The sequence below is a fragment of the Lethenteron reissneri genome, chromosome 20, assembly GCF_015708825.2.
Source record: "Lethenteron reissneri isolate LAM-NWPU_2019-01 chromosome 20, ASM1570882v1, whole genome shotgun sequence".
Lineage (NCBI taxonomy): Eukaryota > Metazoa > Chordata > Hyperoartia > Petromyzontiformes > Petromyzontidae > Lethenteron > Lethenteron reissneri.
Genome location: NC_083798.1, coordinates 11640789 through 11663549, shown reverse-complemented (window position 1 = coordinate 11663549; position 22761 = coordinate 11640789). Strand labels below are relative to the sequence as shown.

The window sequence follows — 22761 nt, the reverse complement described above, 5'->3', positions numbered from 1 at the left end:
ATGTTGTTCTCATCGGGTTCCCCCGTCACTGACACTCGCCAGCACTCGCATCTTGCCCGACCCAAATATCTCACCGTTCCGTGGCGTCAACAAGAAACCTCCTGATTTGAAGCTTTCGTGACTGCAGGAATCTGTCTTCTTTGGTTATTTCGGTAAAGTCACGTAAGTAGAAAATAAATATTTCGGTAAAGTCACGTAGATATAAAATGAAAAATTATTTTATACCTACGTCACTTTACTGAAATATCCAAAGAGTAATGAAACCTCCGACTCCTGACCGCACAGAACTGGCCCCAGACGTTTCCCAGTTCCGACCCGCTCCCCTCCCATCTCCCATCAGCTGTGTGACCGCAGCAGCGTCGGGAGTCCTTGCCATCCAACGGGATCCTGCTCGCGGACACATTCTCCGCTATATATATCCCCGTAGTCCCCGGGCAGCAGAGGTGGTGGGGTGGGGGTCTGCAGCCAACCTTGCCGTGTCCACAGCGCGGGCCACACACTCGACCGAGACGCTCGTGCCCCGCGTGTCCTTCATTGCTGTGTCCACCTCTTCGAAGCAGCGAACTCGTCTTTTGTCGTCCACGTGTCCCATCGCCATGGCCACCATGGACAAGAAGCTCCTGGAGAATATTTCCGCGTCGGGACGCTCCATCGGAGTCCTGACCAGCGGTGGAGATGCGCAGGGTGAGAGCGGGGTTCAGAAGCGCCCGTGCCGCGTTTGTGCCAGTGCTGGGTGGGCTACCGCAGCGGGCTAAGATGCTTATAAATAACAGGAGAGATGGGGTTGAGATATTGAAACGGTGCTCTAACGCAGGTTGATGCGAAAATAATGACAATGTTTATCACTTTTGTTTTGGATATTAATATTTTGCTTATTTAATTAACAAAAAATTGTTTGGTTAACACTACCCTAACTCTAAAATCTAAATTCCCCCCCCCCCCCCTCCTTTAAAAACATGTATAGTTGCGTTTAAAAAAACTTTTTCTGTTCCGGTAACAGGATTATTTTTTTATTACTAGTATTTACGGAGAGAAGTTAATGCGTTTTGTCACCAGGGAGATGGGGAGCTGGGTGGTCGGCGCATCTGTTTGCATCGGCTGAGTGGTCCCTTGGACCAAACAATTTGAGACTCGAGAGGAAGCTGTGGCAGAGGGAACGTGAATCTCCAATGTGAATTTACTGAGATGATCGCCGCATGGAGGTTTGTGCGCGCGCGCCCGTCTGCGTCCATCAGGTATGAACGCGGCTGTGCGCGCCGTGGTGCGGATGGGCATCTACGTGGGAGCCAAGGTGTACTTCATATACGAGGTGAGCGGGTGAGCATTCCTGGCCACAAAGGTGAGCACCAAAGATGCAATCAGGCAGCAGCAGCAGTAGCAGCTAATTGGCACAAGAACCCGCGTCGCGAAAGCAATTGACTCAGTCAATGTCACAGTAAAAAAAAACTTTTAAAAGTTTACAGAACAAGACTTTACACAAACGGAATTGGCCAAAGATCCCAACACAAGAACGCTTCCTGAAAAAATAGTCATCAGATTCAGTGACGCTTCTCCTGGGTTAAATACAGTGAGGGAAAAAAGTATTTGATCCCTTGCTGATTTTGTACGTTTTCCCACTGACAAAGAAATGATCAGTCTATAATTTAATGGTAGGTTTATTTGAACAGTGAGAGACAGAATAACAACAAAGAAATCCAGAAAAACGCACGTCAAAAATGTTATAAATTGATTTGCATTTTAATGAGGGAAATAAGTATTTGACCCCTCTGCAAAACATGACTTAGTACTTGGTGGCAAAACCCTTGTTGGCAATCACAGAGGTCAGACTTTCTTGTAGTTGGCCACTAGGTTTGCACACATCTCAGGAGGGATTTTGTCCCACTCCTCTTTGCAGATCTTCTCCAAGTCATTAAGGTTTTGAGACTGACGTTTGGCAACTCGAACCTTCGGCTCCCTCCACAGATTTTCTATGGGATTAAGGTCTGGAGACTGGCTAGGCCACTCCAGGACCTTAATATGCTTCTTCTTGAGCCACTCCTTTGTTGCCTTGGCCGTGTGTTTTGGGTCATTGTCATGCTGGAATACCCATCCACGACCCATTTTCAATGCCCTGGCTGAGGGAAGGAGGTTCTCACCCAAGATTTGACGGTACATGGCCCCGTCCATCGTCCCTTTGATGCGGTGAAGTTGTCCTGTCCCCTTAGCAGAAAAACACCCCCAAAGCATAATGTTTCCACCTCCATGTTTGACGGTGGGGATGGTGTTCTTGGGGTCATAGGCAGCATTTCTCCTCCTCCAAACACGGCGAGTTGAGTTGATGCCAAAGAGCTCCATTTTGGTCTCATCTGACCACAACACTTTCACCCATTTGTCCTCTGGATCATTCAGATGTTCATTGGCAAACTTTAGACGGGCATGTATATGTGCTTTCTTGAGCAGGGGGACCTTGCGGGCGCTGCAGTATTTCAGTCCTTCACGGCGTAGTGTGTTACCAACTGTTTTCTTGGTGACTATGGTCCAAGCTGCCTTGAGATCATTGACAAGATTCTCCTGTGTAGTTCTGGGCTGATTTCTCACCATTCTCATGATCATTGCAACTCCACGAGGTGAGATCTTACATGGAGCCCCAGGCCGAGGGAGATTGACGGTACTTTTGTGTTTCTTCCATTTGCGAATAATCGCACCAACTGTTGTCACCTCACCAAGCTGCTTGGCGATGGTCTTGTAGCTCATTCCAGCCTTGTGTAGGTCTACAATCTTGTCCCTGACATCCTTGGAGAGCTCTTTGGTCTTGGCCATGGTGGAGAGTTTGGAATCTGATTGATTTCTTCTGTGAACAGGTGTCTTTTATACAGGTAACAAGCTGAGATTAGGAGCACTCCCTTTTAAGAGTGTGCTCCTAAACTCAGCTCTTTTATACAGGTAACAAGCTGAGATTAGGAGCACTCCCTTGAAAAGTGTGCTCCTAATCTCAGCTCGTTACCTGTATAAAAGACACCTGGGAGCCAGAAATCTTTCTGTTTGAGAAGGGATCAAATACTTGTTTCCCTCTCACTGTTCAAATAAACCTACCATTAAAATTATAGACTGATCATTTTTTGTCAGTGGGCAAACGTACAAAATCAGCAGGGGATCAAATACTTTTTTCCTTCACTGTACATGCTTGTGAAGAGAATACGGGACTTTAAAATCAGGAAGAGTCTGCACCATCGATACATCTGTATTCTGAACATTATTTATTTTCCTTTTAAACATGAAAAAAAGCAGTCGGTTTTTTGTTTAACCACAATCAGAAATGTCACAATATAATTATCATGCAGCCTTCACGGCGTGCCTGTATTGAAGTCGACATGGCCTGTAATCGGCAGCGCGAGTCGCCGCTCCGAACCGATAGCGTGTTGCTGATTGTAACGTGCTTTTGAAGAGCACCGCATCTCTGCAAATTAAAACCACCTCGGAGGTTGGAGACGCGCAAGTTTATGTGGGCAGTGCGCCACGCCTGCAATTGCGCATCTCTGGGGGGGGGTCTCTCCGGGGGGGGGGGGTCTCTACGGGGGGGGGCTCTCTTGGGGGGGGTCTCTCCGGGGGGGGGGGGGGGGTCCCAGGCGCGATCCAGAGGACGCTGCGGCCCCGTGACTCCACTGTCGGCGTCACGTTCACCGGGACTTTGTTGCAGTGACAGCTTGAGAAGGGGGGGGGGGGGCTTTCGTTTTTTGTTTGTTTTATTAAACCTCCCCCCGGTGGAGATTAAACTGCTCGCCGCGTGCAATATAATAACTCTGTACAATAACTCAATACAATAACTCTGTACACTAACTCTGTACATTAACTCTGTACACTAACTCTGTACATTAACTCTGTATAATAACTCAATACAATAACTCTGTCCAATAACGCAATACAATAACTCTGTACATTAACTCTGTATAATAACTCAATACAATAACTCTGTACAATAACTCAATACAATAACTCTGTACAATTACTCTGTACAATAACTCAATACAATAACTAAATACAATAACTCTGTACAATAACTCAATATAATAACTCTGTACAATAACTCTGTACATTAACTCTGCCCAATAACTCAATGCAATAACTAAATACAATAACTCTGTACAATAACTCTGTGCCGTTGAGTGGGTAGATTTTTTTTTTCTCCAAAGAAACCCGGGTTTTTTTTACCTTTGCTAACGAATGACGGTGAATCATATTCAACAACAACAACAAACTCATTTTCATGACAACTCAACCAGACACTTTGCGCCAACAGCTGCATCACTGCAGTGTTGCACGGCTCATACATTTGCATAATTCGCCGGTTCTACTTAAAGTCATCCTACGAGCAGTAACGGACTGGATCGTAGTTTTTAACACACAACGTGCACCTCCGATTAGCACGGTTGGCTACGTGCGGTGCGAAAGAAGTTCAACAAACGTGCATGCAACGTCGCATATCCGACTCGCTGGGGACTGATGTGTCGGCTGATCTGTGAATATCACCGTGCAAAACCGGGGCCATATAATAGGGCCCACGTATAAACAAACAAAAATGACCATTTTTAATTTTAGTTTCAGACTCTGCCTTATCGACAGACCTGTTTTCCACCTGAAGACGGCTTCTTGCGTTGTGGCCGAAACGTCGTGAGAATTATTGTTATGTTTTATTTTTATTATTTTATTACCTCCCTTCTACGTGACTTTACCGAAATAACCAAGAAGAAAAAAATGACCATGTTATTTTTATATTTGTATGATAACACATTTTTGTTTACCAAGATATCTTCTTCAATAAATCTATTTATATAGTAAGGATAGTCGCAGAGTTTCAAATTCAATCAGCTTATCTGCGCCACACGGCGAACGAGGGCCCAGACTAAATGATGAACGGCGTCAGCGGTAGCGACGTCTGTCCAAGCGGCTAGACGATCTTCTTGGTTCTTTCGGTATAGTCACGTAGAAGGAAATAATAAAATAATAAAAATAAAACATTAAATAATTCTCACGTTTCGGCCACAACGCAAGTAGCCTTCTTACTTGCGTTGTGGCCGAAACGTCGTGAGAATTATTTGATTATGTTTTATTTTTATTATTTTATTATTTCCTTCTACGTGACTATACCGAAAGAACCAAGAAGATGAATCCCTGCAGTCACGAAAGCTTTAAATCGGCTAGACGATGTTGAGATCCCAGCGGAGTGACAACGGCGGTAGCAGTAACGTGGAGCAGCAGCAACAGCAACAACTCTTGCAAAAGTTTATCACCGAAGGCCGACGAAACAGAAGCGCCCCGGGCCTACGATAACCTTAATCCTGCCCTGCGTGCAACACTCAGTTAAGACCGGACATAGGTGCAGTGCAAACTGCTTAGACATCGGTGAAGTGCTTGCACTGTGATTTAGAAGCCAATACACGCGGGGTTAGTTCGGCACACGCCAGAGTTGAGCCACGCAGAAATACTGAACTGGGTGTTTGTTGGGCAGTTAATTTGACAAGGTGGATAATACGTGTCGGTCAGATATACGGCGTTTTACTATAAATACACCACATATCGAGAGTATATTTTTTAAATGTTGAGTGCCCACTTTAAAAAAAAAAACGACGAAAGGGCCTTGTATAGCCGGTTGGACACCCACTGCTTTCGGAAACTCGATCTGAACTTAAAGGTCACTCGGGAAAGTCGAGCTGCTGCAGACTGTGTCTGGGTGCGGGCAGATCGTGTTCAATCTTTATATAGCGTGTGGGAGGAGGGGGAGGAGGGGAAGGAGGGCCATCGCATGGCCGTTGTGCCTCCAGCCACCACCCCCTGGCACCGGCAACTCTGGCAAGAGACGAGTGACACAAGCGCGCGGTGCTGCCCGGCTGTTAGAGTAACACATTTAGTCAGCGGACAATCGTCACCCCCACCCGCTCGCACCCCACAAGTAGATTCTTTTTGTTACACAACCCAAAAACGTTGATTATGAACAACACATCAGCCACAAGGTCCCCCGAGAGCGCACAAACCTCGTACACAAGCGAAACTCTGGAACCGGTCTAGTCAGCAGTCAGGCCCACTTGAACCAATTTGGTGGCAGACGATATATAGTCAGTTAAGAACCCTTTCGTTAAAATATGGGTTCCTAGTTTGACACAAAAACCATACGGCGCTCTCTCAAGGAATCTATTGCTATATCATTACTATACCGATTATAATAGATTATATAATCGGTATAGTAATAATTGGTTCGATAGATGGATTAATCAGATAAGGCGAACATTTTTAGAAATAATAAAAGGTATCGCCTCTGTTCCCACGTGTGACGCTGGACGGGAGGTGGTATAGGTGGAGGTATGGTGATGTCTTTCAGCATCATTAGCCACGTGACGATAGGCGTGGCTTGGCGGGAGAGGGTTTCCCTCCTTCGGGAAGTGCGGTGTAAGGGGGGGGGGGCATTGTGGGGCCCGATTAATTCACAAGAAAAAGTAGTTTATGCATTTGAATCAATTCATTCACTTAATTGACTTATCGTAACAACGCTCTCTCTCAGTGTCAAGCCTTCTCACAAACCAGTCGGTGCTGAGCTGATGTAACGCTCACATTGGAAATAGTAAATAGGTTCGATTCCTGGACCAGTCAACGCAATCGCTATTCTAGAAATAATCTGTCCCGAGAGTTTGATAACTACACTTAGGGGCCATCCATAAATGACGTCACGCACCTAGGGGGGGGGGGTCAGACATTTGTGACGATGTATGACGAGGGGGGGGGGGTTGAGAAATGTGGCGTTACATCAAATGCGCAACTTTAAATAAATATAGACAACACGTTCTACTTAATTAAATATACTTTTTAATAAATGTTTATCCTACAACATCAGAGTGCAGCGCCACATTAAATACGCACGACAATGACAATAGTTTAAAGCGATTTTAAGCATGTTTTATTTTCAAAATGGAAATATGGTTTGGGGGGGGGCATAACTTTGTGACGTCATATTTAAGGGGGGTCTGACTTTTTGTGACGCCGTGTGACGAGGGGAGGGGGGTAAAAAAATCGTCCAAAATCGCGTGACGTCATTTATGGACGGCCCCTTATCCACTCACATGTTCTCGTTTTGACAATAATACTCTACAATATATAATTTTTACATTGTCTCTAGGGGCGAAGTGGTGGTGCAGTGGTTAGTGAAATGTTGTCCCACCGCAGCGAGGATGAACCTATGCCCCCCGAGTTGAGTTCCAGGCCAAGGCCAATGTGAGTGGGTTGAGTGATATTTGAGTCACATGTGGAATGTCCACCCCCAACCTTCACCAACATCGCACTGACCAGCTCAGTGATTTAGGATCAAACAACCCCCCTGACCAACACGAACGTCGGGATTGACATCATTGTTGCTAATCATTATAATGACTGTAGTTTTTTAAAGCATTGTCGAAGATGTTTCTTTTTTGTACGCACTTAATGACAATGTGTTGAACATTCTCAGGAGGGTTGGGTGGGGTAAGGAGGCCTTCGTGAGGTTAAAGGCCTTTTCTGTCCTGCTGCTCTGTGGGTCTTTTGTTTTCCTGGTGCCATCCTGCTAACAGGAATGATGCCATCAGTCATCACCAGGCTTGCGGTGCAGACTGGTGTCCTCCCTGGAGGATCCGCTGCTAGTTTTTGTAGCTAAACAGACAAATCACATGCGAGCACCAGGACATAAAAATGCCCTTTAACCCACTTGGGCTTCTTACATCACCATACACAACTATTTGCTTAAGTCTCACGCTATTACGCGATGTTTGTGTACTTAAGTCGTATTTCTACTTTGGTGGGTATTTTCCAAATGTGGGATATAATTTCTGGCAGTGAGACTTGTAATGCATTCGGGCTGAGACACATCTGGATGGCTTTGGTCATGTCTTGACTGGCTGCGTTGGGGGACCACGTTTTCACTCAGGGATACCAGGGGATGGTCGATGGCGGCGATCACATCAAGGAGGCCACCTGGGATGACGTCTCCAGCATTCTGCAGCTGGTACGAAACGAGTGCGCGCTCACACCATTCACGTGCAATCATTCCATATTATTGTGATGGATATGTGTTCACGAGCTGAATGCCAACGTCGGGCTCTGCTTTGCCACGAGAGGGCTTCAGTAGACAGTTGGTGAAGTTGCTGTTACATGGCCACAATCATAACAGTAATGTTGATATCCTATAGCCGCTGCCTTTCTCAAAAACAAATGTCCCAACGCACTATTACGTATGCACGTATGTTGAACTACTTTTGCACCGTACGTAGCCAACCGTGCTAATCGTAAGTGCGGGGGAAGGACAACACACTAAACACAAAAGTCAGTTCTAAAGAAATTAGTTTTCAATCTAGAAAGCAATAAAAAGTTTGAATGAAATTACCAAATACGTGATAACTTCAGACGCAACTATTCGAAATTCAGTTAAATGTGCAGGTAGTGTCACAAGCTAAAAACGTTAAATGTTGACATTTAACTCTTCATAATTAACGTTTTTGGGTTAGATCGCGTTATTTATAAATGTGTCGTAACCCTCCACTACCCGACACGGCCAATCATCAAAAAAGTGTCACATTGACAAAAGACAAATAGTTCACTACTTTAGCCCACCGGTGTTTTGAAGAGTGAATCCACAACATTAACAGTTTATTGATAAATAACGCGATCTAACCCAAAAACGTTTATTATGAATAATATTGGTCGCGAAAGCCTACGTGTTAAACTATTTAATTATTGATTAAATGTAATACTACTTGGATTTGCACAGCGCCTAAATGTAACCGTATATCGCACGATGCTGTAGAGAGTTGGTGGGACGTGGCGCATCCTGGGGTAAAGAGGCAGAGTAAGAGGCAGTCAGTTATAGCCAAAGGAAGGACTCGAACCTGGATTTGGACAGGGACAGGAAGTCGACAGCATGGATGTCTGTGGGAGCAGCAGAGGTGAAAAGGGGCCTCGCCCCAGTGAGCAACGACTGACTGGGCACTTCGACAGAAGGCCCTGGGAGTTTAAGGAACGAAGTGTGCATTGGAGGGGAGGGGAGTCGAGTGAAGTGAGAGCAGAAAAAGTTGTCAGGGGTGAGTCTGTAGAGGACTCACACATCATTCCAGCCTTCTACCGCACATCACACACACTATAATACTTGAGCAAAAGGGATAACCAGCAGAAGAAACACGCACTTAGGGTTTGTGCTATTAAAGTATGACCTTTTGGGAATGTCCTGCTATGGCAACGGTGAGTCAAGGAGATCCCAGGAGGGGGATTTTGGAGGCTTAGGGCATTGCCTGCTTCTCAGCTGACATTTTGACATGCGTAAATGGCCACTATCAGAACACTTCATTATATTCATTGTGAGCAGAATCTATCCACTGTTAAATGAGTACGGTACTTATGTCCAACTCAAGTGTTGCACTTTTCAGGATTATACCAGTTGCAGAAGGGCACTTGCAAGGCAGAACCAAAGTGCTACTGCGTAGGTCTTCGCGGCATTTGCTGCATAGCTCACCCATGTGCTTTCATAGCGTGCGCCACGATCTGACATCACGTCGGAGAGCCTGAGAACACGTCATAGCCACAGACAGACAGCCACTCTACCTGACCCAGCTGTTAAAGCTCAATATCCAGCGTCCAGACGACACGGTCTCCCTCTACACTTGCCGCTCATGAATCTTCACCGTCCCCCACACGTGACCCTGGGGCGTGGGCACGGCCGTCAGCAGCAGTAGATAAAAAATAAAAATGTACTAAAAGTAATAATATAAATAAAATAATAAATCTGTGATTTTATATTAGTGATTTATTATTGTATTTTATTTCTATAATTACTTTTAGTAATTTTTAATTTTACTTTTCACCTACGTGACTTTACCGAAAAAACCCTAAGAGTATGAATCCTTGCGGTCACGAAAGCTTCAAATCTAGAAGCAGCAGTAGACTTTGGGATGTTCCATCGGCACAATCGAGCGTTCCGGACGACGCGTCCGCTTGACCCCTACGGATTCACGCGCAGCTTGACCTCTCTCGCGCCCTCCCTCCCCTAGGGTGGCACGGCCATCGGCAGCGCGCGGTGCATGGACTTCCGCGAGCACGCGGGCCGTCTGAAGGCGGCCCACAACCTGCTCAAGTGCAACATCACCAACCTGTGCGTCATCGGCGGCGACGGCAGCCTCACGGGCGCCAACCTGTTCCGCGAGGAGTGGAGCGGCCTGCTCGCGGAGCTGGTCAAGGCCGGTGAGAGTCGAGCGTGGGGAGAAGAGGGGGGGCCCAATGTGCCGAGCTACCCAAGAGCAGGGGGGGGGGGGGTTGGATGGGAGGGACTGCCGGGGGGGTAGGGGAGAGCTTCATTTAATTCCTTGCGTCAGGGCAACATGCCAACCGCCGGGTGAAGCATGTTGTCCGTGTGCTCCGATCAACGTTGCTCTCTCTCTTCGTTGCTGCGCATTGTAATGTATCACCCCACAAACTTCCCCAACGCGGTCCGGCTGTCCCTTGTCTTGTCGGGCGCCTCGAGCTGCAGCAGCAGCATTTTGGCGCCGAACAAATGTAGCCCCTCATCATCAACTGGCAAGGGGCTAGACGGGAGAGGGTCACGGTGGGGGAATGGCATCGATGAGCGGACCCAGCTGGGCACGGTGAACATCCAGTGCCGGATTATCCCAGTAGCACAAGTAGCTACACATGTAGTTACTACATATGTAGTAGCTACATGTGTAGTAGCTACACGTGTAGTAGCTACACGTGTAGTAGCGACATGTGTAGTAGCTACACGTGTAGTAGCTACGGGCCCCGCACTTTCAAGGGCCCCACGCTAAATGCTTTCAAGCTATCAATTCCAGTTCGGTGATTCTGCACTTGCTCTATTACTATAGTACTATACTGCCTTCAACTTTTATGAACGACTGGGTGTTTAAGGTTAGCGATTTGTCGTATTATCTGGCTGTACAGCAAATGAAACAATACAATTACTTTACTATGCAAGGAAAAAATGTGTGTTTTCATATTTATGTGTTTTTTCTTATTTAGCCCCCCTTTATAACATATGCTACAGGCCCCACACTAGCTTAATCCGGCACTGCGAACACCGCGAGAAGATTGCGCCGACGGGAATGCAGGCGTCCAAATCTGCGAACCCAAAGCTCACAACTGATGAATGTTGGATTGATGGAAACCCCTCGGCCGGTCGTGGTAAGATGGGCGAATCGTTTTGTTCGCGGTGCATGTGTCACGCGTCCCAAACGGTGTCTCACGTCCGCAGGCAAGATCACGGCGGAGGTCGCCAAGAAGAACTTCCCACCTCAACATCGTGGGCATGGTGGGCTCCATCGACAACGACTTCTGCGGCACGGACATGACCATCGGCACCGACTCGGCGCTGCACCGTATCATGGAGGTGGTGGACGCCATCACCACCACGGCGCAGAGGTGGGTGAGCGTTCGCTCGAGCTGTTGCTGTACGGTGATTTTTCTGCAATATTTTGCTGTCTTTTCTTGGATTTTCTGTTTGCACATAGTCACTTTAAGATTGTATTCTTGTTCATGTTTTTATTTTTTGTTTGTTGCGGTTGCACCCGATTCAAGAGCCGAATGGCTCACGGGCTCTACCTAATAAATGAACTTGAACTTGACAACCGTACGCCCGTCGAACAGATTTCACAAGACGCAACGAATTGAAACTTTTTAACGGGCAAATACGCGTGAACGAAATCGTGTATGTTTCTTAATATACGACACATCCCATGCACGCGAACGCGTTGAAGGACGCGAATGGAAAATCACTTAGCGCCGGACAGCGGAACCCAACGTGTGACGCGCTCTCTCTCCCTTTGGCAGCCACCAACGCTCCTTCGTTTTGGAGGTCATGGGAAGACACTGTGGGTAAGGACCGCCACTTCACCCGCGTGACTTTCCTTCCTCTTCTGTCTTATTCGTGAACATTCCACTGCCGAGCAAGCGTTCTCCTCCAAAGTCTTCCGCTCTGCACGATCACACGCCTCAGATTAGCACGGGTCGGCTACGTACGGTGCTAAAGAAGTTCGACATCCATACACTTACCAACTCCGTCCAGTGTACTGCTCAAAATATTAAAATTTCAAACTCATGTTATCATTGCAAACCTCTCTCCTCCCTCCCTCCATTCGCCGCCATTCCATCGTTAGCTCTGCCCGTCTGCCACATGATGCCCCCTGCGAGATGTCCTGTCTATTTTGTTTCCCACATCGTAAATAACATCAGTAATCCCAGTTTTGATTCTCAATCAAATCATCGTTCACAAATGTGTGGCTCCTCGTTACAAGTAAAATTCTACTTTTCATTGCTTATTTATTGTTGATAATATTGTTTTCTCGCTCGCTGCTTCGACCCTCTATCCCCATTCAACCCTCCACCCCCGTGCCTGCGTTGCTCTTGCGGTTGCACACACACAGACAAAGCTCCCTGCCCCCCAATATAGCTTCACATAGACCGTCGGGGCAAGTGCCTACGAAGGGCTGGGCATGGCGGCAGGAGGACGTGGTTCTGGCGTGCCGGAACCAACACCCGACCGATTTTGTCTCCCCTAGTGCTGACATTGGCAACACACACACACTCGTTCACATACTCGTCCGGAGCCGAGTGGACCTGTGTCGCTTGCACGCGCGCACACACACGTGGACGCGCGCACGCACCCCATGCCACGGGAGGAAGTGCCGACGGCATCGTCTCACGCGCCCCCCCCCCTCCCCCCCCGACAGATACTTGGCGCTGGTCACGGGCCTCACGTGCGGCGCCGACTACGTGTTCCTGCCGGAGATGCCGCCCGCCGACGGCTGGGAGGATCAGCTGTGTGCCACCCTCACCGAGGTGGGAGTGGGACGGTGCGATCGTTCACCACGCTCGCGACAACGCAGCAGTTGCCCGTGGTGGCTTTTCTTGGTGCCTGCTAGAAACTTGAGAGACCCCCTGTGGGATCTCGGCATTGTAATACTGCAGTCCACTCTTGATTACTCGGGGTAATGGGGAAGGGGTGGTTGCGATAAAATAAAAAAACACGGACAATGCAAAACATATGCATTGTGTACCTACCTGGAATGGGGGATGTGGATGTAAAAATGCAACGTCTGCTTTAATTATCTTAAGAGTAACCGGATTGCAGTCACGTGTAACACCCGCGTCATTGACCCTCGATGAGTGAGGAGCAGCCGATGCGTAAAACCAAGGTACGAATAAGCACGCTTAACATTGAACCCGGACAATCTGCCTACGAATAATCGACGGCTGACTAATTGGAATATTTAAAGAAAAGGCCATATCAGCTGGAATGCGCCATGATCCCAATGGGCCACGGGAGCACATCAGGGCTGTGCCTGATCAGCGAGCACACAAAGCAGGCGGGATAGGTGTCAAGAGGGCGGGGGAGGGCATCTGCTGTTGTTCTGCACCCCCCTTCCTCACCAACCTGCCCTCACCGGCATGGTGAAGCCTGCTCAAAGAACGCTGACTGCCTCCACAGCGTGAGCAAGCTATCCTTGCCCAGCAGTTTGCTGTCCTTCCCCCGCACCTCCGATTTGCACGGTTGGCTACGCACGGTGCGAAAGAAGTTCAGCATACATACATATATGCATACATACATGCATCCATGCATGCACCGACCCTTCTTCTTTGTTGTCTCCGTGACGCCTGCAGACGCGCAGCCGAGGGGTGAGGCTGAACATCATCATCGTGGCGGAAGGAGCCATCGACCGGCACGGGAAGGCCATCACATCGGATGGCATCAAAGACGTGAGCGACGCCGCGCTGTCAACGACGGGGAATAATGAAAGCCCGCTCGCCTTCCTGCTGTTGCGAGCGATCCACGCGCTGCTCGTTTGTTTTTGCAGATGGTCACCAAGCGGCTGGGCTTCGACACGCGTGTCACCGTCCTGGGACACGTGCAGAGAGGCGGGACCCCCAGCGCCTTCGACCGCATCCTCGTGAGCCCCCACCGCCGCCGTGACCGCCACCACCATCGCTATCGTCAACATCACTACGGTCTTCAACGTCGTGCTCATTACCTGCCGTCGTCGTCATCAAGAAGCATCGTGTTTACTGCCACGGTCCTGGTTGAGCCCATTCCATTAATGGTAGAAAAACCGAACCGTCGAGAAATATAAAGATGACGGGAAAGACCACGCTGCTCTGCGGCTTTCTGGCAGATGGGCAACCATGGTGGTTATGCCGCCATGCCATGCGTGCGATGTCTCCGTGGTATTTGTGCCACCCTGCCATGCGTGCGATGTCTCCGTTACGCAGGCGAGCCGCATGGGGGTGGAGGCCGTGCTCGCTCTTCTGGACGCGTCGCCCGAGACCCCGGCGTGTGTGGTGTCGCTCTCGGGGAACCAGGCCGTGCGTCTCCCGCTCATGGAGTGCGTGCAGATGGTGAGCGGCCGGTGCAGCGCGAGCGCCGATGTCACGTTGCCCAGATTAAACGATGGCACAGCATGAGTGAGCTACAGAGCTGGTTCTGATGATACAAATAATAATTGGTTGTCCCTGGATCCTGCCTAGGTTTTTTTTTCTTTCAAAAGTTATTGCAATTGTGATATCGGTGTCGTGCCAAGACACCAATGAGACATCTCCATTTGGAGCTCTTGCAGTAAGCAGCGTGGCATGGCCTAGTGTGTCAAGAGAATGGCCCCGTGAGATGATGTCATGTGACCACTTCTGAAGTCTTCTTTCCATTGACCTCTTTATCCACGTTTGTCAAACGCTTGTCATATGCCCTGTAAGCTGTATTCAGCTTAGCCACTGCGGGCAATCTTTGGCAGTGAATGAAAACATCAAGCCTAAATCTTATTTTTTTTACTATTTATTCCGAAGAGCCACAAACTGCTTCGTTAAGTGAAATTACCAACATCTTGACTCGGCAACTGCTACATACGTACATCACACACTGCCACTGAAGTTAAATTTTTTTTTTAATGTTGCAATGTACGTGCGTGCACGCGTGTGTGTGTGGGTGTCCTTGTGTGCTTTGTTACTTCTTTTAATATAGACTAAAGATGTGCAGAATGCCATGGACAAGGGTCAATTCAATGAAGCAGTCGAACTCCGTGGCAGGCAAGTTTACACTAAACGGCACCGCGTACAGAACGCCGTGAGTGGGGGGGGGGGCCGTTAAAGGAGGTCACGTGGGAGATATGAAGTGATGTTTACATTTTTTTTGTTACTTTTATCGTGGGTAAAATATCCGCACATCGTTTCAACTAACGCTTCGCCCTCCGCAGGAGTTTCGAGAACAACCTCAACACGTACCTGATGTTGGCCCACAAAACGTCGGACAGAAAAAAGGTACATCGCACTCGTTTTTGACACCACAAATATTGTGCCAAACAAATCCACCCATCCACACACGCAACCTGCATGCAACCCTACACCGCTCGCGTTGGCCTTTACATCTACACAGAGAGTAACAAAAAACGAAGACCTGCACTTATAGGCAACGTGGAAAGATAATATGGCATTGTTGAATAAAAATATCATGCCTTGTTTTCAGCAGACAATCACCCCTATCCTCCAACCAGCCATCTTTCACAATTTCACCATAGCACCTCTGAGTAGCACAGTTGGCTACGTACAGTGCAAAAGAAGTTGAACAACACATGTAACATACATGATGACTGTCCAAACGGGAATTCTCCTGGTACCACATCAGCGCTTGTTGGCAGGGTGCCCACTGTGCAACCGAGCCGTCGCATTCGAGGGGGGTTCGCTTACCCAAAAGTGCCGACGTCAGGCATTACAGGGATTCTCAGCGCCAGGCTATTCGGATAGTTTGATTTACAGTTTGCGTTCATTCAATTTGATAGTTAGGAGCGGCTGTTTCTATATTTGGCGGTGGTGTTGTTGTGATGACGCCACGCCTCACCGAGGTCACGGCCAGCAGACAGAAAGTGCTCGTAGCCACAGTTCTCTGCCTTCTGTCATCATCATCATCATCAGCTATGGTCCAGCTGCTGATGGATGAAGTCCTCTCTGAGTCGTCGCCACCTCTCACGGTTCTGCGATGTAACAATCCATCGAGCTCCGCCATCTTCCTGGACACGTTCCCTTCTTGTAAGAAAACAACGGCAGTCGATTGTCCACCATACAACTCACCGTGGCGCTCACAAGGCCTTTGAACACGTTTTCCGAGCATCGGGCACATCCCACGTGCCTTCGCCAAGGGCGTTCATCCAGCAGTGAAGGCGATTTTCATGAAATGTTCAGCAGACATCTCTCCTCTGTGCCTTCGGGTCGGACCGCCTGTTGTTCGGCACGATGCCTGAAATGTCACTCCACGTCCTGGGAGCTTCTTCATCAACTCAATCGTGGACGTCGGTCATCGTGCCAAACAACGCGCGGTACAACCCGAAAACATCGCGCCGGACGATCGTTTCGCCATTCACACGTTTGGGTAACGGCCGCACATGCATTTTGTCAAGGACGCGATGTCTCACGTCTGAAGAATCCTGACCTCCTGGGACTTGTAAAGGGCGCTCTGCTTCCTTTGGCACGAGAGGGCACTGAGATGCAGGCGGGCGGGCGGGTGGTCGTCCTTGATATTTTTAGCAGACGAGAGGCACGTCTGCTGCCTGCTTGCCTCGCAAGAGAAATCTGAGCGGATCGTTTGCGTGCGCGGGCTCTGTGCGGCCAGATTAAGACTGCCCTTTTCTGAAGTCATCTTAGCCTCATAGAACGAGTATAAATGAGGAAACGCGTCCAGAATCGCTTACCCAGAAATATTTTTTTCGCAAACTAACGCGACCCACGCGTTTGCACGGGATCCAAGGCTGGGGTGGAGGGTGGTCGGAGGGGGGCGTGACGTCATTGCGCAGGTGTGCTTGCAGCCAGCCAGCCAGCAAAACTTTTTTTATCGTACCGTGTAGTACATTGTCAGGAAAACTGATCAATGATTCATGCTCACAATTAAGTCTCCCCTGATTGGTCAAGGGAAAAGTATTGTTTTTATGTTTCTCAAATGAGAGCCCAGGTTTATTCCGGGACACATCAGAATCAATCAGGATCAGAATATGTATTTATACTGGAGGAATCCGATAAGTTTTAAAGCTCGTATATTTCGATTTAAAGCTTTCGTTACTGCAGGGATTCATCTTCTTGGTTCTTTCGGTAAAGTCACGTAGAAGGGAAATAATAAAATAATAAAACTAAAACATAATATTAATAAAAAAATATCACGACGTTTCGGCCACAACACAAGCAGCCGTCCTCAGGTGCTGTCTTTCCGACAGCTCTGTTTCTTCACATGAGGACGGCTGCTTGTGTTGTGGCCGAAACGTCGTGAGAATGTTTTATTTTATTATGTTGTATTTTTATTATTTTATTATTTCCCTTCTACGTTACTTTAAAGCTCTATTGCACAGATGTCCAGTAGGCGCGGGTAAGAACGTTACAACAACAAACAATCCGAAAACACGATAGGAGTTCAAAGTACAAGAAAGGTAAATAAATCACCCAAACACACACAAATAAAACTTAACCATCCTACCAGACAAAGCCCACTGAGGTAATAACTTAGTTTTACTCGTGTGTTGCATTGTTTCCCTGCCTCTGGAAACACGGACACATCCAACATACACGAGGAAAAGTTTTGCCAGGAAATTGTGCGTCTGTAAACATGTTGCCTCGCATGTTTTATAGAACACAGCACCAACATTCATCAGGCAAGCCAGCAGCGTCTGTTGATGATGAGACTCAAAAAGTCAAAAATTATTCCAGTGATTTTCCTGATTCAACAAATGTTGCGGGAAAAAGTTGGACTGGAGTGCCAATATGTTGATCTATTTGAATGCTGCGTTGTTTTCAGACGATGAACCACAGACCCTTGTCTGTTTATTGACTATGGGATACCGCTGGTACCGCGTAAGATTGATCGAATCGCCTCCCATGGGGGGGGGGGATTAGCTGGAGAAACGATAAGCCAGTACCAGTGTAATGCGGGCGCGGGCGACCTCCCGGATGTGACGTCACGGAGAGGTGGAGTTAGGTGACGTGGGAGGAAAGGTTGAGGTTCTTAAGGGAGAAGACCGGAAGAGGAAGGCAGAACGAGTGGGACTGGACCAGAGTAAGGCCACGTGGGCAAAGCCAAGGGGTGGCAGCGGCGGCCAGCGGTGGCCAGCTAAGGGAGCAGCCAGCGGAGCTGCGAGAGAAGACAGCGGTGGGGCGGCTGGAGAGAAGGCGGACGAGGAGCTGCGGGGAACACAGCCGGCGAGGCTGTGTGTGAGGGAGAGGCTACGAGAGCGACGAGAGGAGAGAGAGGCTGAGAGAACGACGAGGGGAGAAACTGCAGGAGAGCAGTATCAGTGTCAGTATAGAGTCTTATAGAAGGACAGCCGTGCGGGTTAAGAGAGAAGAACCGAATAAAGGACACCAAGCCAGACATCGTGGTCGAGTCCTTTATTACATTGGTGTCGGAAGTGCAACGGCATGTCGAAACAAGTGAGAAAGAAAAATGTTCCAGCGCCGGCATCGGCTTCTTCGTCCGAAGACGAAGACTTCCCTCCAAACATGGATCCTGCCAGGGTGGTGGAGGAGAGCCCTGCTGAAACGAGTGCGGGGACGGGAGTGGAAGATGTAGCCACAGTGTCAGGGCCGCCGACACCATCAGACGCTGATCGGCGATGGCTGCAGGTGGCTGAGCAACTGGAGACTCTCAAGGACGCCCTGGGCCAATTGTGTCATCTCGTCACCCCAAGCACGGCGACGGAGAGAGCGGAGAGTGCTCCACAGGCCGCCACGGGTTCTTCACTCCCGGCGCCATGGGCCACGCGGCAGGAGGCCGCCATCTTGCGCGTGCCGCGGCGGGAATCCGCCATCTTGACCACGCCGCGATTCGACGCCATTTTGAATTTGCCTCCGGAGGAACCATCGGCGGAGGGCGGAGTGAAGCGAAGTCGGAGTCGCCATCTCACCACGGTCAAGGAATTCGCCATTGGGGGCGACTGGAGCGCTTTCGCCTGCAGATTTTTAGCGGCGGTCCGTTCTGCGAGATGGACCGATGCTGAGGCCTTGGAAGTGTTGCCGACTCTTCTGGACGACGAATCTGTTCGTTTTTTTCGCTCCATTAAGGCCGAGAAGAAGAGGACATTATATGGAGTTTTTCAAGAAATGGCCGACGCCTACGAGCCACCTGACGACGCGCATCGGCGATTCGCTCAACGACAACGAGCGCCCGAGGAGTCGCCTGTGGCGTACAGGGGTGCAGTGCTTGATTTGGCTATGGCCGCGTATCCAGATACAACACCTGACCTGCTCGAGCCTCTCATCTTGGGCAAGATGCTCGAGCTGTCGCGGGATCTTGGGATTCCCATGCCGGTGTGCGGGCATGAGAAGCTCACCTCCCGGGCGGCGGCGAAATGTCTGGATGCACAATTCAACCTACGACGATGGAAACAGGTCACGGCGTGGACAGGGGGGCCCGTCGCGGAGGGTGGCGCTCTGGGTTGGGACCCTACGAAGTCGGTATACGTGCCGGATGAGCGGGGCCCTCAGGAGCTGACGGCCGCCTCGGTGCCATGGTCAGGCCGCGGTGGACCGGCCTCTCGTGCTGCACCGCCGATACGCGGGCGGCGCGATGCAAGGCCTGCGCTTCGGCGCAACGACGCCGATTGCTTCCGCTGCGGACGGAAGGGCCACTACGCGAAGGACTGCTGGGCCCGCATCCCGGGTCCGCCACAACAGGAGGCCTCATTACCGGCCAAGCCGCCCAAGGATCCACCGAAACAGGCAAGTCGGCACGCACCAGACACCCGGCAAGGCTTTACACCTCACCCATCACCTTCGTTGTGCGGTCATAGTGTTGTTGTTAAAGAGGGACCTTCGACGGGGCCTTGTCGCTCTGTGACGCAGTGGCGCAAATTGGCACGGAGGGTTGTTGCGGCCGCTACGGGTTCGTCCACCGTGCCGGGGTCTATACAAGGGGTGGACGTGCGCATTTTGGTCGATTCCGGGGCGTCCGCGACTATTATTTCGGATGTCATTTTTCATCTGTTAGGCATCCCACCCGGGGCCGTGCGTCCGGTTTACGGGTCGTGCGTCGCTGCGAACGGGGGTAGTATGGGCATCGTGGGCCAGGTGGACGCTAAAATATCTATTGGGGATGTGTCGGCCTCGGGCGTTGTGTTGATTTCAAGATCCTTGGCAGTTCCCTGTTTATTGGGCACTGATTTTCTGGCTAAGATGCCTATTTTGATCAAAATTAATGAGAATTGTATTGAACTGCCGGGTGGCCGTCAAATTTCGTTTCTGCCGTCGCCCTGGGGGCGACCTGCTTCGGCCGTACAAGTGCAGGCGCTATCCGTGGCATCTGTTGATATTCCACCTGGTTCACAGATGCTTATTCCCCTGCGGTATCGGAAGCCCCTGCCTGGTCGGCTGGGAGCGGTTGGGATCTTGTTGTCACCTTCAGCCTCGATAACGGCCGGATCGGCGCTGGTCGGAGCGCAGACCATCGTCCGGCCAGATCAATTACCGTTTTTGCAGGTGCTCAATGCGGGTACGGAAAATGTCTGTGTCCCAGCCGGCACGGTTGTGGCACATGCCACCACGGCATTTACGGCTCACGATTGTTCGCATAGCCAGGGAGTGGTTGCTGGTGTTTCCGAGCCTGTGGCTTCGGATGACCGCTGGATTGCTAGCTTATGTGACGGAAATTCTTCCCTGTCTGTGGATCAACGGGGTGCGCTTCATAAATTGTTATTGACGTATTCCGATGTGTTCAGCTCCAATGATTTGGATTTGGGACGCACCTCATTGCTTCACCATCACATTGCTACAGGCGACGCTGCCCCTATTCGGTTGAATTCGCACCGAATGAGTCCGGCCGAGCGAGAACACGTTCGGGGGGCAGTGGAGGATATGTTGGCTGCGGATATTATATCGCCGTCGAACAGCCCATGGGGCGCGCCTGTGGTTTTGGTTAAGAAAAAGGATGGCAAATTGCGATTCTGTGTTGACTTTCGAAAATTGAATAAGATATCGGTGGCAGATGCGTATCCCCTGCCGCGTATGGACGACTCCCTCGACGCATTGTCGGGGGCTAAGTATTTCTCTACACTGGACCTCTCTTCGGGATTTTGGCAGCTTCCCCTTGACGAGCCCTCACGGGAGAAGACCGCATTCCGTACGCCGCAGGGGTTGTTTCAATTTAACTGCCTTCCGATGGGGCTGAATGCGGCCCCTGCCACATTTCAAAGGCTCATGGAACTCGTTTTGACGGGGTTGCAGTGGGAGACATGTCTCATATATTTGGATGATATCATCGTCTTCAGCCGCACATTTGATGAACATTTAAGGCGGCTGGAGACGGTGTTCGCGAGGATGCGCTCCGCGAACTTGAAATTTAAACCAAAGAAATGTCACCTACTGCAACGGTCCGTCCGTTATTTGGGGCACATCGTGAGTGCTGAGGGGGTGTCTACGGACCCGGAAAAAACGGCGTGCGTCCGAGATTGGCCGACTCCGGTCACCGTGGGGGATGTACGTCGCTTTCTGGGATTTGCCTCGTATTATCGAAGATTTGTACCGAATTTTGCGACCATCGCGAGGCCCTTGCACCTCCTTACGGGTAAGGGACGTAAGTTTGCGTGGGGACCGCCGGAAGAGGCGGCCTTTCAGAGTCTGCGTAATCTGTTGGCTACCGCCCCAACATTGGATTATCCGGATTTCAATCAACCGTTCATTCTTGATACGGATGCGAGCGACACAGGTATTGGCGCGGTGTTGTCTCAGTCTAAAGGGGGCGTAGAGCGCGTCGTTGCGTATGGTAGCCGGGTCCTGTCGCCCGCGGAAACACGCTACTGTGTCACTCGCAGGGAACTCTTAGCCGTTGTTTTTTTCCTACGTCAGTTTCGACCGTACCTGTACGGCCGTTCCTTTATCGTACGTACGGATCATGCGGCCTTGCAATATGCCCTTAAAATGGATCAACCTTCCGGCCAGCTGTCGCGTTGGTTGGACACGCTGCAAGAATTTTCATTTCAAATTCACCATCGTAAAGGGGTGCGCCATGCGAACGCAGACGCACTTTCTAGGTTGCCGCAGCGCTCCCCTTGCAAATGTGCGTCGGGGACGCAGAGATGTGCGCCCAGCCTACCCCCCCCTCAGCCGGTGGTATTGGCTGTGGAGAAGTCGGATGCTACTGTGGAACCGGGGCCGACTGATGGGGTTTTGAATCTGCCACGGTCTGTTTGGATAAGGGAGCAAATGATGGATGAGTCGTTAGTGTCCTTGCGGAAGCGATCCAAAGTGGAGGTTGGGGGTCCGGTTACGGAGGGTGCGCCGGAAACCGCGGTCCGAGATGGTCTGCTTATGTGGAGGGAAAGTCTCCAGGAACACTGGCGTCTAGTGGTGCCTGCGTCCCTCCGATACGAGTTGATTAGAACTCTCCATTGTGACACGCTATTACATCTGGGTGTGCAGAAGACCTTGTTGACGTTGCAACGTCATTATTTTTGGCACGGCATGTCGACGGATGTCGTGGGGCACGTCCGCGCGTGCCCTGACTGTGCCCGGCGTAAGCCTCCTAAACATCCTTATGTGCCACCCTTACAGTCAATTCGGGTGTCTCGGGTCAATGAATTGGTGGCACTGGACATTTTGGGACCTTTCCCACCTTCGGCGAGGGGTAATAAATATTTGCTGGTCGGGGTTGAGTACCTCTCCCGTTGGCCGATGGCCTGGCCGTTGCCCGATCAATCGGCCGCGGCCATTACCGACGCCTTTTTGTTCGGATATGTTATGGACAAGGGTGCG

General features: G+C 50.0%; 1 pseudogene; it reads left to right on the top strand.

The window, feature by feature from the left end:
• Positions 1 to 439: 439 nt before the first annotated feature.
• Positions 440 to 22761, top strand: part of LOC133344759 (ATP-dependent 6-phosphofructokinase, muscle type-like) — a 42130-nt pseudogene continuing 19808 nt past the window's right edge.